The 16,141-nt window shown below is 45.5% G+C and overlaps 1 long non-coding RNA gene across 14 annotated transcripts in view; it reads left to right on the forward strand.

Annotated features, from left to right (window-relative positions):
- Positions 1-16,141, forward strand: part of LOC119867052 — a 62,575-nt gene that overhangs the window by 619 nt on the left and 45,815 nt on the right. For 10 of the 14 annotated variants that reach the window (XR_005382274.1, XR_005382282.1, XR_005382279.1 and 7 more), the window contains exon 2: positions 46-193. This is a non-coding gene — a long non-coding RNA (uncharacterized LOC119867052). Of the gene's footprint in view, positions 1-45; positions 194-12,160; positions 12,266-16,141 lie in introns of all 14 variants that reach the window. The other 4 variants (XR_005382277.1, XR_005382287.1, XR_005382284.1 and 1 more) reach the window with 3 other exon arrangements.

A 16,141-nucleotide genomic window follows, 5' to 3' on the forward strand; every position in this document is an offset into this window, starting at 1 on the left:
TCCTAGAATCCTTAGGTTGTCACCCTTTTGTGTGTCTCCTAATAGATCCCAACAGTGTTCCGTATCTAGGTGAGCCATGGGCATGCAAGCGTGTCGTCAGAGTTCCGGGGCAGCCAGCTAGCAGAGCCTGGGCGGTCACCTAAGCAGGTTATGAGACGGGCCTCGTTCTCACTGTGTATTTTACAATATGAAGGTGGGTTTTTCCTGATCATAGAAGTATTACATCTTGTAAAAAAAGCACAAAAATGTATAATTATTATATGCACTTTTCAGAGATTACCTCTATTAATATTTTGGTTAATTTCCTTGTGGTCATGTGTGAGAGAGACAGAGAGACAGAGAGAAAGATAGAAGAAAGAGAAAGAACATGAGAGACAGAGAGAGGCAGGGAGAGAGATTGAGAAGAGAGACAGACTTCAAAACTGGAATGATTTATATATCAAATCGCATCGTTTTATTCACCAAACACTGAGTTAGGAGTATCACTGGTGGGTTGATACCGCCACACATGGATGTGCCTTTTGTTTTAAGATTTATTTATTTATCTGAGGAGGGGAGAGATATAGGGGGAGAGAGAGAATCTTAAATAGACTCAATGCAGAGCTCCAGGTGGGGCTCAATCCCAGGACCCCGAGATCAAGACCTGAGCCAAAACCAAGAGTCAGACACTCAACCTACTAAGCCACCTGGGTGCCCCTGGATGTACCTTGCTCTTTCTTTCTTTCTTTCTTTCTTTCTTTCTTTCTTTCTCTTTCTTTCTTTCTTTCTTTCTTTCTTTCTTTCTTTCTTTCTTTCTTTCTTTCTTTCTTTCTTTCTTTCTTTCTTTCTTTCTTTCTTTTCTTTTTCTCTCTTTCTTTCTTCTTTTATTAAAAGATTTTATTTATTCATGAGAGATACAAAGAGAGGCAGAGACACAGGCAGAGGGAGAAGCAGGCTCCATGCAGGGAGTCCGATGCAGGACTCGATCTCAGGACCCCAGGATCACGACCTGAGCCAAAGGCAGACCCTCAACCACTGAGCCACCCAGGCATCCCTGGATGTACCTTTTTCAAACCAATTCCCACCTAATGCACATCTGGTCCTCTTCTAGTTTCCATTGTTGGAAGTCATGCTACAGTGAGTATCTTTAAATCTAAGGCTTCCTCTATGTCTTCATGTCTTTTATTATTTCCTTACAGTCAAGTCCAAAAGCAGGGATGCCCCTCGAAGACTAGGTGTGTACTTAAAATCTTTTATCCGTAGTGCCGCTTCGCTTTTCCAGAAAAGTTGCACTAATTCACGACAATGTACCTGCGTGATCATAATCACCGCCTCAGAGCAATATCATCTTCAAAAAATTTGCTAATTTTGATAGGTAAAATGATATTTTATTGCCGGTTCATGTGATATTTATTTGATTTCCAGTTGTTTTTGCTACTTCCAAGTTTGTATTTCTCCTGTGAAATAGAAATTTGCATTCCCTGCCCCTGTTTTACTTTTTTTTTATTTCCTTATTGTTTTTGTAAGAACTCTTTAAATAGTAATAATATTAACACTATTGTATAAGTTGTGAGTGTTTTCTGAGTTGCTCTTTAAGATTCTTTAGGTGTCTTTTTGATGTGGAGAAGTTTGTGTTTTTATGTTTTCCAATCTGGCAAGCCTTTTCTTTGTGACTCCTCCCCTGGCTTTCATGTTTGGGAGGTTCATCTCTGGTCTCATCCTCTACCCCACAGCACCTTTGAAGTTTCTTTTTTAATGGCTCCATGTTTTATATTTAATTCTTTAAGCCATCTGGAATTAATTTCAGTCTAGGTTGAAATGAAGGCTGTAACTTCATCCCCCTTGCCCCTCCCCAGAGCTAACCATCTGATCTGGCTTTATGCATTAATCCTTTCCAAACATTTAGCGGGCATTATTTTCTCCCACTCTGCAGTATGGGGGGCAGAGGGGGGAGGCTGGGGAGGAGGGAGGGAGAGGGGGGCAGAGATTCTCTGAGCCACACTCCAAAGTTGCCAGTAAGTCCTAGGTGGGGGTTCTTTTGTCCCCAGGGGCCTGTGATCCTCTGAAATGCACTAAAATCCTCATCCACAGAACTCCTGTCCCCAACAAGGGTCAACAAGCCATTGACAGAGGCCATCTCCGGCCCCCACTCAGAGGCCTCAGACACAACCCCAGCTTACACTGACCTACCAGCCTGAGTATGGGGCCAGGTGTCTCCGGGTGGGGCAGTCACATGGTGCCAGTGTGCCAGTGTGCTTTGTTGAGGAACCGCACTGACTATCCAGAAGACTCCCCTCCAGACCCCTCGCCTATATGGGTACTCGGGTACCCCATTACCCAGGAATTTCCAGAGATCCATCGCTGCCTCCTGGAGACCAGGCCTTGGGCCGCTCCATGGACTAGTTGTGAGCACCCCCAGCTGGCTTCCACTCTGCCACTTGATTTATCTAAATATTTACCGTGTGGACAATGTGAGACCTCAGCCAGGACCCTCACCACCCCTCCCTGCCCCTAGGAACTCAGAGTCTAAATAACATGCGGCCAACAGACGCTTCACTCAGGCCAGAGGAGGCCTGGCAGGGTGTCTGCTCCAGACTGTGACCCTATACCCACCGTGCAACCTACCAGTGCTTACCCAGCCAGCCTTTCCAAAGTGCATTGGAGACAGGAGCTCAGACGTTTTTAAGTATATATATTTCTATTCATATATGTATAAATATTATAATAATTATAAACATGCTTCAATTATTTTTTAAAGATTTTATTTATGTATTTGAGAGAGAGAGAGCACCAGCTGGAAGAGGGGCAGAGGGAGAGGGAGAAACAGGCTTTCTGATGAGCAGGAAGCCCGATGTGGGGCTTGATCCCAGGACCCCGAGATCATGACCCGAGCCGAAGGCAGATGCTCAACCCTGAGCCACACAGGTGCCCTGCTTCATCAATTATTTTAGAAACATAATTCATCAATTCATCAATAATTCATCAATTATTATATTTCTATAATATAGAAATTGCCAGGTTAAGGAGGCACTTGCTCAAGATCACCTGTGGGAAATGGCAGCCCTGGGAGTCAACCCCGAGGCAATCTGTTCTTCTGCCTCAGTCTCCCCCCGCAGGTTCATGGTCCCCAATCATGATGGGTCAGTGCATCATGACCCAACATTTTCCCCCAAACATGCACCATACATCAGCCCTTTCCCATTAGGGGTTTTTCTCTTTCCTTTCTGTTCTCTTGCTGCTTGCCTGCACCCACCAATGTGTCTGCGTATCCTTACCCCCTACACATAGCTCCTCCACATTCCACATCTACATTTGCAACATGATGACATTTGTATGAGATGTTTTGGGTCCTCCTTTTGGTGCCCAGAGGGATGCAACCATATTAGATAGATCACTGGGTGCGGTGGCTCTTTATCTCTAAGCTCTGGCAGCGTACATAGATGACGTGCCAGGGTAGAGGTGGTTTGTGCAAAGATTGGCACATTAGGATTACAAGAAGCCTTGAGGGACTTTGCTTTTATTTCCACACTATTTTCCTCTCTCAGTAGAATTATTATTGATGTTTTGAGTAAAGGATTTTATTTTTCACTGAAGACCCTTCCTTGTCTTCTGCAGACAGTCTGCCTGCAAGAATGTCTGAGGAAAGTTTTGATGTTTCTATTGCTCAGTGGTATGGCTGCATTTCCAAGATCATGCGGAAGGCCACTTGCGGTTTGGTTCTGTCCCTAAAGTGTTTGGTTCTGTCCCTAAAGGGAAACAAATGCAAGCATGTTTTGGTTTTATTGTTTTGTTTTTAAAGATTTTACTTATTTATTCATGAAAGGCACAGAGAGAGAGGCAGAGACACAGGCAGGGGGAGAAGCAGGCTCCCTGCAGGGAGCCTGACGCAGGACTCGATCCTGGGTCTCCAGGATCACGCCCTGGGCTGAAGGCAGCGCTAAACCGCTGAGCCACCCATGCTGCAAGCACGTTTTTGAAGCATTGTCCTTTCAACGAGGCCAGGTCTCGTTGTTCAAGAGTGTCTCTGCCTACCTCTCCGTTCCTCTTCCTCCCCCTGACCCGGCCAGGGGAGCACAGCCCTCAGGGTGAGCCTACGAGGAATAATAATAACAATGACACTGTGCCAGCAGCTGCCATTGGGTGCCTGGGGTGCCAGGCACTCTGCTTGGTGCTTTTTTTTTTTTTAATATTTTATTTATTTGTTAGAGAGACTGAGAGCACAAGTAGAGGGAGTGGGAGAGGGAGAAGTGGACTCCCTGCTGAGCAGGGAGCCTGGCGTGGGGCTCGATTCCAGGACCCCCAGGATCATGACCTGAGCCGAAGGAGATGCCTAACCGACTGAGCCACCCAGGTGCCTTCTTGGTGCTTCATGTGCATCTTTTCACTTAACCCTAAACAGCAGCTGATGGAGGCAGGAACTCCTTGTGTTATTCCCGTATTACAGACTGGGAAATTGAGAATCAGAGAAATTAAGAAACTAGCACAGTCACACAGCTAGCCAATGGAGAGCTGCCTTTCTGCTCCAAGTCCCCATTCCCGGCCTTGGGAGCTCTTCGCCCTCCATCACCAAGGCTGGTGTATGGGGTCCTTGTAGCAGGTCCAGCAGCACACTACCAGGTGCCTCAGATTGTAGTCATGATGGTTGCTAGCACCAGGACCCGCAGCTTGCTTCTCTGCGGTGGTCCCAGGCCCTCTGGGGCACCTCCCCCTCACAGTGGGAGCCACTTGATGTCCACATGTGGACGCGGGCCCTGTTTTCAAAGCAATGCTGAGCCAAAGGCGGTCCCTTTGAATGGGTGAAGACCTTGTTTCTTTACCTTTGGGTTAATCCACTGCCAGTGTGGCCATGCTCTCCTTCTTGCCCCCTATGACTGTCCTTGCGGCAAACCTCCACCTTGGACCCACGTTTGGCCTTCCTGCTGTGTCACCCAACAGGGCAGTGGCTGCCCAGACACTGGTGACACTCTTCCTGGCCTGGGGACCGAGGTGCTGCTTCCTGTGCACCTGGCTCTCCACTGATGGCATTTGTGTGGCTTGTCTTCGTGGGAGGGGCCTGGGTCTGGCTGACTTGTGGTGTCTGGGGAGAAGAGGCCGGGAGGTGGCAGCTGGGGAAAGTGCTCTCCAGCAGAGACAGCAGGCACTGGCCTTTTGTGCGGCCCCGAGCAGGGCCAGAGGGAACTGCCGGCATGCCCCGTGTCTCTGTGGGCATGCTCTGCTCATCCTTGGTTCCCACCGCATTGCCAGGAGACACTGGATTGCATCCTGCCCTCGTGCACCCTGGGTGCTGACATACAAAACAGGGCCCGTGCCCTGAACAGGCACATTGGGTTTAGTCCTGTGTTCACAGTGATGCGGTTACGTGTGCCTGCAGATGGAATCTCCAGGAGAGCTTGTGGAAAATGCAGATTCCTAGGCCCACCCACGGACCACCACCCACTGCCCACCAAATGGGTCGCATCTAACATTTATGCTGTGCAAAGAACTGCTTTAAGCCCTTTCCATGTGCAGACTCACATAGACCTCCCAGCCCGACGAGGCAGGTGCCACTAGTATTGTTCCCACCTTACACCAGGGGACACCGGCACAGAGAAGGTGGGTAACTCGCACAGGTCACACAGCCCATAAGTGCCAGAGGCGTGATTTGAACCTGGGTCACAAAGCTTCAGAACCCTCTGCCCAGACAGTCTGAGAACCTACTGTCTCATACAGAGAAGCTTCTCCACTCTCAGGAATGGGCAATCTACTTTCAGTCCACTGGGCTGATTGCTGCTCTATTGCAAGTCAAAGCTTAAAGAAAATCTCGTTAATCTATAATATTCATATTGATTCAGCCATCATGCTCCTTGATGTTTCCCCAGAGGGACTGAAAACGTATGTCCTCACAAAAACACGCACATGCCAGTTTATGCCTAATTGTTAAAACTCAGAAGCAACCAAGATGTCCTTCAGCAGGTGAGTGTCCATCCAGACAATGGAGTATCATTCAGCACTTAAAAGAAATGAGCTATCAAGCCAGGAAAAGACATGAAGGAACCTTAAATGCACATTACGAAGTGAAAGAAGCGATTCTGGAAAGGCTACACACTGTATGATTCCAAGTATATGACATTCTGGAAAAGGCAAAACCATGGAGACGGTAAATAGATCAGTGGTTGCCAGGGTTTGGAGGGAAGACAGGGTAAGTATGTGAAGCACAGAGGAGTTTTAGGGCAGTGAAATGACTGTGTATTTTTTTTTTAAAGATTTATGTATTTATTACTTTTGAGAGTGTGTGTGTGAGGGCAAGGTGCAGGGGCAGAGAGAGAAGGAAAGGGGGAGAGAGAACCTCAAGCAGACTTCTGAGCATGGAGCCCTACGTGGGGCTCAATCTCATGACCTTGACCTCATGACCTGAGCTGAGATCAAGAGTCAGGTGCTCAACTGACTGAGCCACCCAGGTGCCCTTGTGTGATATTTTAATGATGGATACATGTCATTACACATTTGTCCTAACACACAGAATGTACAACACCAAGAGCAAGCCCTACGGTGTACTGCAGACACCGGGTGATTATAATGTGTCATGCAGCTTTATGGATAATAACAAAGGTCCCTTCAGCGGGGGGTGCTGATGGTGGAGGGGGCATGGAGGCAGAAGGCAGAGGGTGTATGGAAAATCTCCGTACCTCCTACTCATTTTTGCTGCAAACCTAAATCTGCTCTTCAAAGGGAAAGTTTATTTTCTAAAAATTGCATTTTAGTGGCTCTTGGCTGATCACCCACCTCACTGTTCTCTAAACGAGGTGCTATTATCTTCCCAAACTCTGTAAGGAGGTTCTTAACCTATTGGGGAGTCACTTACCCTTTTGAGAATCTGATTAAAGTGTGGACTGTCTTCACATAAAAAATGACACTCGCATGCAAACACACACACCCAGTTTATAAGTAATAATAACAGGGGTTCCCAGGGAACTTACAGACCCATGTTGAGAATCACAACCTAATGAACTCATTAACTTTCTCTCAACCACACCCCCTGCTCCCGCCCTCTGCTCGTCTGTTTAAAAATTCTTGGTAAGAAAGAAAGAATACAAGGGGAAAATTATTTGGTTGGAGACCAAGTAATTAAGGCACAGGCTTTACTTTTCCTTGGTTCTTATAAACACTCACCTTAATTAAAGTGCTCATTTTGAGATCAGAGCATTGGCTGCCAGGAGGCAAGATGAGAGGGGAAACCCCCTTGGGATTATGAAAGGCCCCTGCTTGCTGAACCCGGGATTCTTATTAGTGAGGTGACCCTCTGCCTTGACTAGCTTACACAGATTCTATCTGGCAGCAGATGTGGGGTGCTTTTCTCTTTGAAGTCAGCTGTTGCCATAAACTGTAGAATTATGCTACTGCGTGTTATGCAACAAGTGTTCTTTCCCTACAGGTCTACCTTGGGTAGGTAGATTAAATCGATTAAGAAGCGTCCTCTGATGGTTAGTTTTCATGTGTCCCCTTGGCTAGTCTTTCAGCCTAATCTACAAATTTTGGACTTGACAGCCCCTATAATTGCATGAGCATATTCCTTTAAATAAATCTCTTTAGAAAGATAGCATCTATGTATCTATGTATCCATCCATCCATCCATCCATCCATCCATCCATCCATCCATCCAACCATCCATCCATCCATCTGTATGTATATCCTATTGGTTCTACTTCTTTGAAGAACCCTAATACACATCCTAAAGAATCCAGCAATCCATGTGGACGACATTGCTCTGTAATAAATGAATGATCTATCTGTTATCAAATGTCATCCACTTATCCCCATCCCATGCTCAGAGCTCCTGGCCCCTAGGAGGAGAGATGTGAAGTCAAAATAGTGAGCTGGGGATAAACAGTCACCCGGGAGCAGTGTCACTGTGGCCAGTGTGGGAGGCATGGCGGGGGATAGAATTTGTTAAAAATGTAGATTCTCAGAGGCCCATCTCCCCAAATTCCATGTCTCTGTGTCTGCATCCAGAATCCTGCATTTTAACCATCCTTTAGAGCAATTCTGCCGCAGGTAATCCTTTGAGAAATCGTTTGCCAGAATGGCCTCTAAGCCTCTAGATCAGACCAAGGTCCATTCTCCACCCTCAGGACTTTTACCATCAGTTCCTCAAGTTCCAAAGCTGGGAGTAGGGGGTCCATTTTTTAGCCTCTGGGTCTCTTGACAAGACTAGTGACCTGGCCTAGCCATGCCTGTTGAAGTGCAAAATGCTTACTATCAAGAGATATATGAATATCTTGGTCTTAATATTCTGGTGGCTTCACAGTTTGATACTGACCTGCAGACCCATTTTACAAAGCAAAATGTAAGTAAGATAGAAAAGAACCCAAGACCCACCATCAGGCACTGACCCTATAACCACCACCAGCTCTGGGGGTTCCCTCCCTCTGACAAGCCTCACCAGACCTCGTTTGCCTGCATTTGAGAATGACGAATGGGGCTGACCTCATTTTTTTTTTTTTTTGACCTCACATTTCATTGGAACTTTGTTAGTCTTCACTGGGAAGAAAGCGATCAGGATACTGGGTGGGTGACTGGGGGCATTGGGAGGACGCAAGCAGGGGGTGGTGGTCATAAAACATGAAGACAAGGAGGCACAGGCCCCTTCCTACAGTGTTCTGTTGATGCAGATTTCCCGACTCCCATCTCTGTGGGGCAGCCTGTCTGCTGCTTTGACAGCAACTCGTGGGAACATTTAGTAGAAAAGGGAGTGAAGACTCAAGGCTTTGACTCCAGTACTGGGATTGCTACCAATGCCATCATCCAAGCTCATCCTGTCCCATCACCTGGAGAGACCATGGATGTGTGTAACCTGGACTGGGCTCTGAAGGTCCAGTTCAGATCTCTGCCGCCAGCTAGTGTGACCCTGGGTGAGTTCAGGAACCTCTCTAAATCTCAGTTTTCTAGTCCAGGAAGTAGAGCCAATGTCTCATGGATTTCTTGTGGGAGCTTGGTACATAGTGAGCTAATATCGACAGATGTTAGCTGTTTAGTGCTGTGCCACTACCCCGAACAAATGTCACATTTCCTTTCCTGGCATCGCCCTCCCCTACCTTATAGGGTTGCTGGAGAATTGATCGAGACAGGAGTTGTCAACACTGTACCTTGCAAACACAATTCGAAGTTCAACTAATGCAAGGGTCATGATCATTACCTGCCAAAGCCACACCACCCTATTGCTCATCCTTGCCTCTCTAACTGGAACGTGCTCCCTCTCCACCATTTTCTACCTAGCAAATTCTTACTCAATTAACCATTACTCCCTCCAATAAACTCTCTCCAGCCTCCTCAGCCCTTTGGCTATTTCCCTTTCTGAATACATGGAATTATAATTACAGGTTTCCAATCTGACTCTACTAGAATCCAAGCTTTTCTGAGGAAAGGAACTTGTCTGTTCTTTTGTAAATCCAAAGGTCTAGCAGAATATTTTGCACAAAGTAAGGACCCAGTAAATTGATGGATGGATGGGTGGATAGATGGATGGATGGGGGAATAGATGGATGGATGGGGGATAGATGGATGGGTAGGGGGATAGATGGATGGATGGATGGATGGATGGATGGATGGATGGATGAACAGATGGGCTAATAGATGGACAGATAGATGGTTGGATGGGTGGATGTACAGATGGATGGACAGATTTTGTAGGTGTGTCTCAAGAACCACCAACAGTTGATATCTGCTCTCTGAGCTATCTCTGAACATGGTGTTGTGATTCCCTTCTCTTCAGCTGACATTAATCAGTGATCGGTACAATAAATATAGGAGGACTGATGGACTTTTAGCAAAAGGTTAGTTCACTCAACTCCACATCTAGAATATGGTCTTGGGATATTTCAACCTACATTTGGTCTTCCTCAAGGGAGTCTGCCTACAAAGGGCTGAATGCTTGTCCCAATTGGAAGTCACAGTATCTGCCCTGCTTTTCAAACTTCCATGAAAGATCTGTCATTGCAAAGCCAACCAAGTACATCACCGTCTTAGTGACCAGAATGGGTTGTTCGGCATCCTTTATGAATCTGCCAGACTGTGGAAGAGGAGCACTCCCTCTCGTTAAGACAGAACATAGTATTTAACAAACATCGCTGGTTGGGAAACCAGGACAGATGCTCTTGGCCTGGTTCACCACTAATTTGCTCTGGGATTTGGGGCCAGTCAGTCACCTCACTAGACCTCAGCCTCTTTGTGAGACAAATGGGGACTGGATGAGTCTCGACCTCCGTAGGGTGTGATTTTACGTTCTGCAGGGCCAGTGGCCTCCAGAGGGACACAAAATGCCAATACTGGGTCTTCAGAACATCAGGAGCCCCTCCCAGTCCTCCCCCCGCCCCATCCCCTGTCTGCCCCAAGTGAATAGGACACAGCAGAGGTGGAAGCTGTTCGGCACAGTGGCTTGGGTCCACCATCTATTTGCTCAGTGGTCTTGAGCAAATCCCTCAACCCTCTGCACCTCAGTTTCCTTATGGGTAAGATGAGACCATGAAAGAACCTACCTCCAGAACGATTGAAAGATGAAAAAGGCATAAAACACAGGAAATGCCCATTGTGCCTGATGCAGAGTAAGTGCTGGAAGGATGCTGTTTGTTACTAAGGCATCAGTGAGCGAATTAATGCTGGAGCCAAGGGTCTCTCCTCCTGGGTCCTCCCCCAGGGCTCAACACCATGATGCTTAGGTCTATAGTCTCTGGTTTTTGAAGGTGCATTCAGCCTACACACTGTTGGCATAGCCCTGGGCCAAGGAGGGAAGCCAACTGGCTTGAATTAAGCCATTGTCTGGATAAAGGGGAGCCCCGTCCTAAAAGCAGGTCATTTGGAGTCTGGCAGAGCTAGTGGGGGGCGGGGGTGCTTTCATGGCTTTCCAGCCCTTCTGGATGTCTCTTTCTCTATTTCCTTGCTTTGTCCTCGTGGCCCTGTGGGTGCTTTGATCAGAGCAGAAGGGCTCTGACCACTGACCGGGAAAAGGCCACACTCCTCCGATGTGGCAGTAATTTAAACCTACACCAGAGCTCAGGCTCCCAGGGCCCAGGAGGGCTGGTTTCCACCAGGAGGCTTGGAGCAGACAGCTGCTCCACTTCGGAACATTTTGAGAAGGACTTTGTCTCCAGCAAGCAACCCTTTGGCTGCCGGACTCCTGCCTGCACTCATGTAATGAGGTACAAAATAGGCCACTGTCCCCAGAGAAGAGCATGTGCCTGTCCCACTGGCGGCGAGGAAAGGAGCTCTGGGGTGACATTTCGGCCTGCTCGGGCTGCCATCACACAGTCCCACACCCTGGGGAGCTTGCACAACAGAGATTGATGGTTGGACAGTCTTGGAGGCTGGAAGCCTGAAATCAAGTGTCAGCATGGTTGCTTCCTCCTGAGGGCTGTGAGGGCAAATCTGTTCCAGGCCTCTCTCCTGGCTTCTGGTGGCTTGCTGGCCCTATTGGGTGTTTCTGGGCTTGTGGACGTGTGCCCCTCTCCATCTCTGCCTTCACCTTGACATAATGTTCCTCCTGTGCAGGTGCATGCATGCGTGTCTTTGTCCCGATTTCCCCCTTTTCTAAAAACACCAGCCACACAGGATTAGGGGCCATCTAATTGGGGTGGAGGATGTTATCCATTCTTCCCTCCTAAAATATCAATAAAGGGTTTTTATGTACAAAAAAACCCCAAAAAACAAAAAGCTGCTTCTAAGTGTCCATTCCACCCTTTACTGAGGGGACTGGACCAGCCTGATTCCAGGGTCCTTCAGCTGCCCCATGAGTGGTTAGACTCCTTGCCCTCAGCTGTTGCCAAGTCGATCACCTTTGTGAGAGAAAACCTAGTAAACATCAGCCCTCATCCTTCCTCTGCTTGAAGGATGTGATTGCTCCTGAGACTTTTCCCAAGAAGGTGCTAGAGACATCCGCAAAATTAGCTGAGGTCTGCAGAGGCCTCCAACTCCCCTGCACACCCATTAGGACTATCCTAGAGGGGCTGATCTCAGTTCTCCGGCTGCTTCCAGAACTTCCGGGGAGATCCCTCAACCTGAGCAGCCCCAGAGACCATGTGGAAGGAGGGGAGGTCCCCATGGTTCTGGTCATTGTAACACAGACCAAGCTGCGCATGTCTAAGGCCCGGTGGAGTGTGAGAGGTGCCCTGGGCTGGGGCTGGAAGATCCCAATGGTATTTTGTCTTTGTAGTCCACTCCAAGAACTTGAGGGATATCCTTGGCCTCCACAGAATGGGAAGTTGTAAGCAGTCACGTGAGAGTGGACAGGCCTCAACTGGATGCTCAGAGGAGTGAGGTGAGCTGGGCAGAGCCAGCGAGGCTGGTGACCAAGGACAGGTGACTCAGCTGCTCAGGGCTCCCCCAGCCTGGGTGTGGGCCTCACAGTACCTGCAGGGGGATTCTTGAGGATAACACACAGTGTGGAGCACACTCAGTTGGCAGTGGCCAACACTGGATGTGTAGACAGCAAGCAGGGGGCCCACGTTGGTGTCGTCTCCCAGACACCACGCACTCCAATCTGGGGTCAAAGCAGAGGCTCCTTTTGTCTTCCTCCTCCTCCAAGTGAAGTTCAGAAAAGTAGGGTGTGAAGTGAGGAAACCCTTGGGAAGTGATAGGAAAACTAGGAAATGTTAGCCAAGCCTTGCTATTTCACTGGATTCCACTTCTTACTGGATGAACGTCCTTTGCCGCATGCTTTCTGGGCTGGCTCTCTGCCATGTTCTGAACCCTCTGAAGAGGAAAGGGGCAGGCCAAGGTCAAAGTCACAGAGGGAAGGAAGGTAAATCTCCTGTGTTCTGCCCTCCATACTGTGACTTCTCCTAGGATGAGAGGTCACTGGTTTCTGCCTGCCATGCTTTGTCCTTCATTATCTCCACATACCCCAAACCCAGAGACCCTCGGATTCCAGAGACCCTCTGGCCAAGGCCTCTCCCCACACTAGCCCCTTCTGTCTTCCTCCACAAGAAATCTTAGCTGAGGTCAAGCAGCAAAGCAAACAAATCAATATTAGCTCTGTAACCATGATTACACTAAATCTTTGCTAAACAGTGATTTTAAATCATTTATAAGGGCCCTCCAGAAATGCACAATTTGTTCTTCCATGAAAAGCAAGCATTTTGAACTTAAAAAAACAAGGATAAAAGAATAATATAATATGTCAGACTACAAGGCTAAAAAACATATTTTTCGGGAAAAATAATAATAATCTATAGGATATTGCTCATGGGTATCAAAAAAAGTCTTTCCAGGAAAAGTGCTGGTGATGTGAAGAGCCATAGTTGAACATTTTATACAGAGTGTAGTTGACATCTCAACATAACTGAAACAGTAAAAAAAAAAAAAAAAAGTATTCATGGGTTTTCCCACCCTGTTCCCTTGTCCAATTCAAATTAGTAAATAAAAACAATCGTAAACTATAAAGGAGGCTCCACAAGATCCTGGTTTGTCTATGATGATGACTCTAGTACTTTTTTGAAACATCAAATAAGTAACTCTCAAAAGAAAGAAGGTTGCTTTGCTTTGCTAACATCTAGACACGTACTTAATTTTATCTCTTTGTGCTTTTGGTGCCATCATTTTTTAGAATGACTCCCCCAAAAGGAGATGGTTGAGCCAAAGGATATGCATCTTTGCCAGGTTTTGAAGCCCTACTGCTAAGTTGTCTTCCAGAAATGGCACATCAGTTTGTATTTTGGGGGCTGAAAACTTAGCTTCATATTCTGTTTGTTAAACCCAGTTACGCAAAAAGTGGTTTCTCTTGGTTTTCATATATATTCTATTGACTAAGGAGGCTGAACCCTTTTTCTCATACATTACTTGGCTATTTCTATTTACTATAAGAGTATTTCTTATTCTCTCCTGTTTATTTTATGCTGAACCATTTGCCTCTTTCCTACTGTCTGTCCACTTTCTTTGTGTTTTAAGTATATTAAGCCCTGTGTTTGTCGTATGTTACAGCTGTTTTCCCAGATGTAATTTACCTTTCATGCTATTTTTAGATTTATAAGAGTAAAATATTTTTTAAAATCATTTCTCCCAATATGTTGTTTTATTGATTTTTTTCCCTTTGCTGTTATGCTTAGAACATTTTTCCTATTGCAACTTTACATAAAATCTTACCTCTTTTTCCTTCTAAGACTTTTATGCGTTTAAAAAATATATAACCCATATGCACATTATTACCATGGGTGTTACGAGGAGGGGGTCTGGCTTGATTTTTTCCACATGGTTAGCCAGTTATTTCAAAATCATGTATCGAGTGATTCGTCCTTCCCCACTGATTGGAACACTATTTTTATTTTACCTCCTGATTTCTTATATATAAGCAGAGCTGTTTCTTTGGTTTTTATTCTACTCTTTATTTATTGGTTTCTAAGTGTCAGGCCTTTTATATCTTTGTCACTTTAAAAATCTGTTTTAATATCTGACAAAACAAGTTCCCTTCCTTCTTAAAAAAAAAAAAAAAAAAAAACAACTGACCCATTTCACACATTCTGTTAAATCAACTTGGAAATCATTGTCAAATTCCAAAAATAACTTTATTGAGATAGAGGCTAAAGTTCTAATGAGTAATGCAGTTAGTTTGGGACGAATAAACAATTTTTCAGTGGTAAGCTTTCCCAACTCTGTTCTTTCTACTTATAAAGTGAGTTTTATTCAGTAAAATTTTGTGGTATTCTGATCCTAGCTCCCAAATACTTTCCCCCCTCGGTAGTTTATTTTTATTGCCATTGTGAGCAGATTTATTTTTTCCTTTATGTTTTCCCAACACCCACAGTTGCTGGTGGGATGCTAGTACATTTGCTTTTCTTTTCCATGAGGGCAGGGGCTCTGGGCCCACAGGCCATGTGAGATTGACTTTTCCCTCATTAATGTCAAATCTAAGAGATGTGATGGCAGGTTCTTCATAGACGCAAATTCGTTGGACGCTTCTGAGAATCCGTAGAACACTCTTTCAGAAACTCTCAACACCCTTTAGATGTGATAAAGCAAAGCACAGTTATCCTGGACACATTTCATATGTTACTCTCTGCAGGCAGTCTGAACTCAATTTTCTTTTCAGCCTCTCCTTCAAGAAAAAAACAGATACTCAATGCCAGTGTAGGATGTCCAGACAGAAAGCTCCTTGATGGTCTATTTCATACTTCTATGCATCCCTCATGCCTAGGACACCATGGGCACAAAATCAGGACTCATAGTATAAATCCCTGATTTGAAGCACTTGGAGACCAGACTCTGTTCAATGGTTTGCAACCCTGACTCAATATTAGAATTATCTGCGGAGTCTGAAATGCTACTGATGCCTGGAGATGCTGGCTTAATTGTTCTGATATTGAGCATCAGTATATTTTAACCCCCCCACCCCCTCCCACTCCAGAGGACTCTAATGTGTAGCCAGGGCTTAGAAGCACTGTCTTAAAAGATGCTCAACCTTTTTGTCAAATTCTTATTTACAGGCAGCAGAAATAACCCATGGATAATTTGTGCAAAAAAGGGATTTGTTGGAGTAATATTTAAATTTAATATTAAAATATTTAATATTAAAATCCAGGGGCTTTGGGCCCACAGGCCACTTGAGATCATCTTTTCTCTCGGTTAAAAAGATATAAAATCATAAACAGAAAATTAGGCACAAAAGTAAATATGTAGGATGAGGGGAAAAATAAATACCATAAATGTCACAAAATTTAGAAATACTACATAGTATTCTAATATTTTCAATTTTTTGCTTGACATACTGCTGCAATAGACTTCTCCATTTCCTTTTTGGTTGTTGAAGAACAGGGTTATGAAACCTAATTGTATAATATTTTCCATAGAAAGAAGAGATAAGTCACTTGTTCTTTTAGCATGGCTGATTTAAATGTCTTTTTAAGGTGGTCTTTTTAATATAGAGTAGTTTTAGATTTATAGGGCGGTTGTGAAGAGAATACAAAGAATTCCTGTGACCTCTCACCCATTTTCCAATTTACATTTGTTGCCACTAATGAAACAACACTGACTGATACATTACTATTTACTGAACTCTGCACTTATTTGAATTTCATTAGCTTTTCCCTAATTTCCTTTTTCTGTTCTAGGGTGTCACCCAGGATAACACATTATATTTTGCCATCATGTGTCCTTGGGCTTTGCCGGACCCTGAGTTTCTCAGATTTTCCTTGTTTTTGGT

This window comes from Canis lupus, chromosome 31 (assembly GCF_011100685.1).
Source record: "Canis lupus familiaris isolate Mischka breed German Shepherd chromosome 31, alternate assembly UU_Cfam_GSD_1.0, whole genome shotgun sequence".
NCBI lineage: Eukaryota > Metazoa > Chordata > Mammalia > Carnivora > Canidae > Canis > Canis lupus.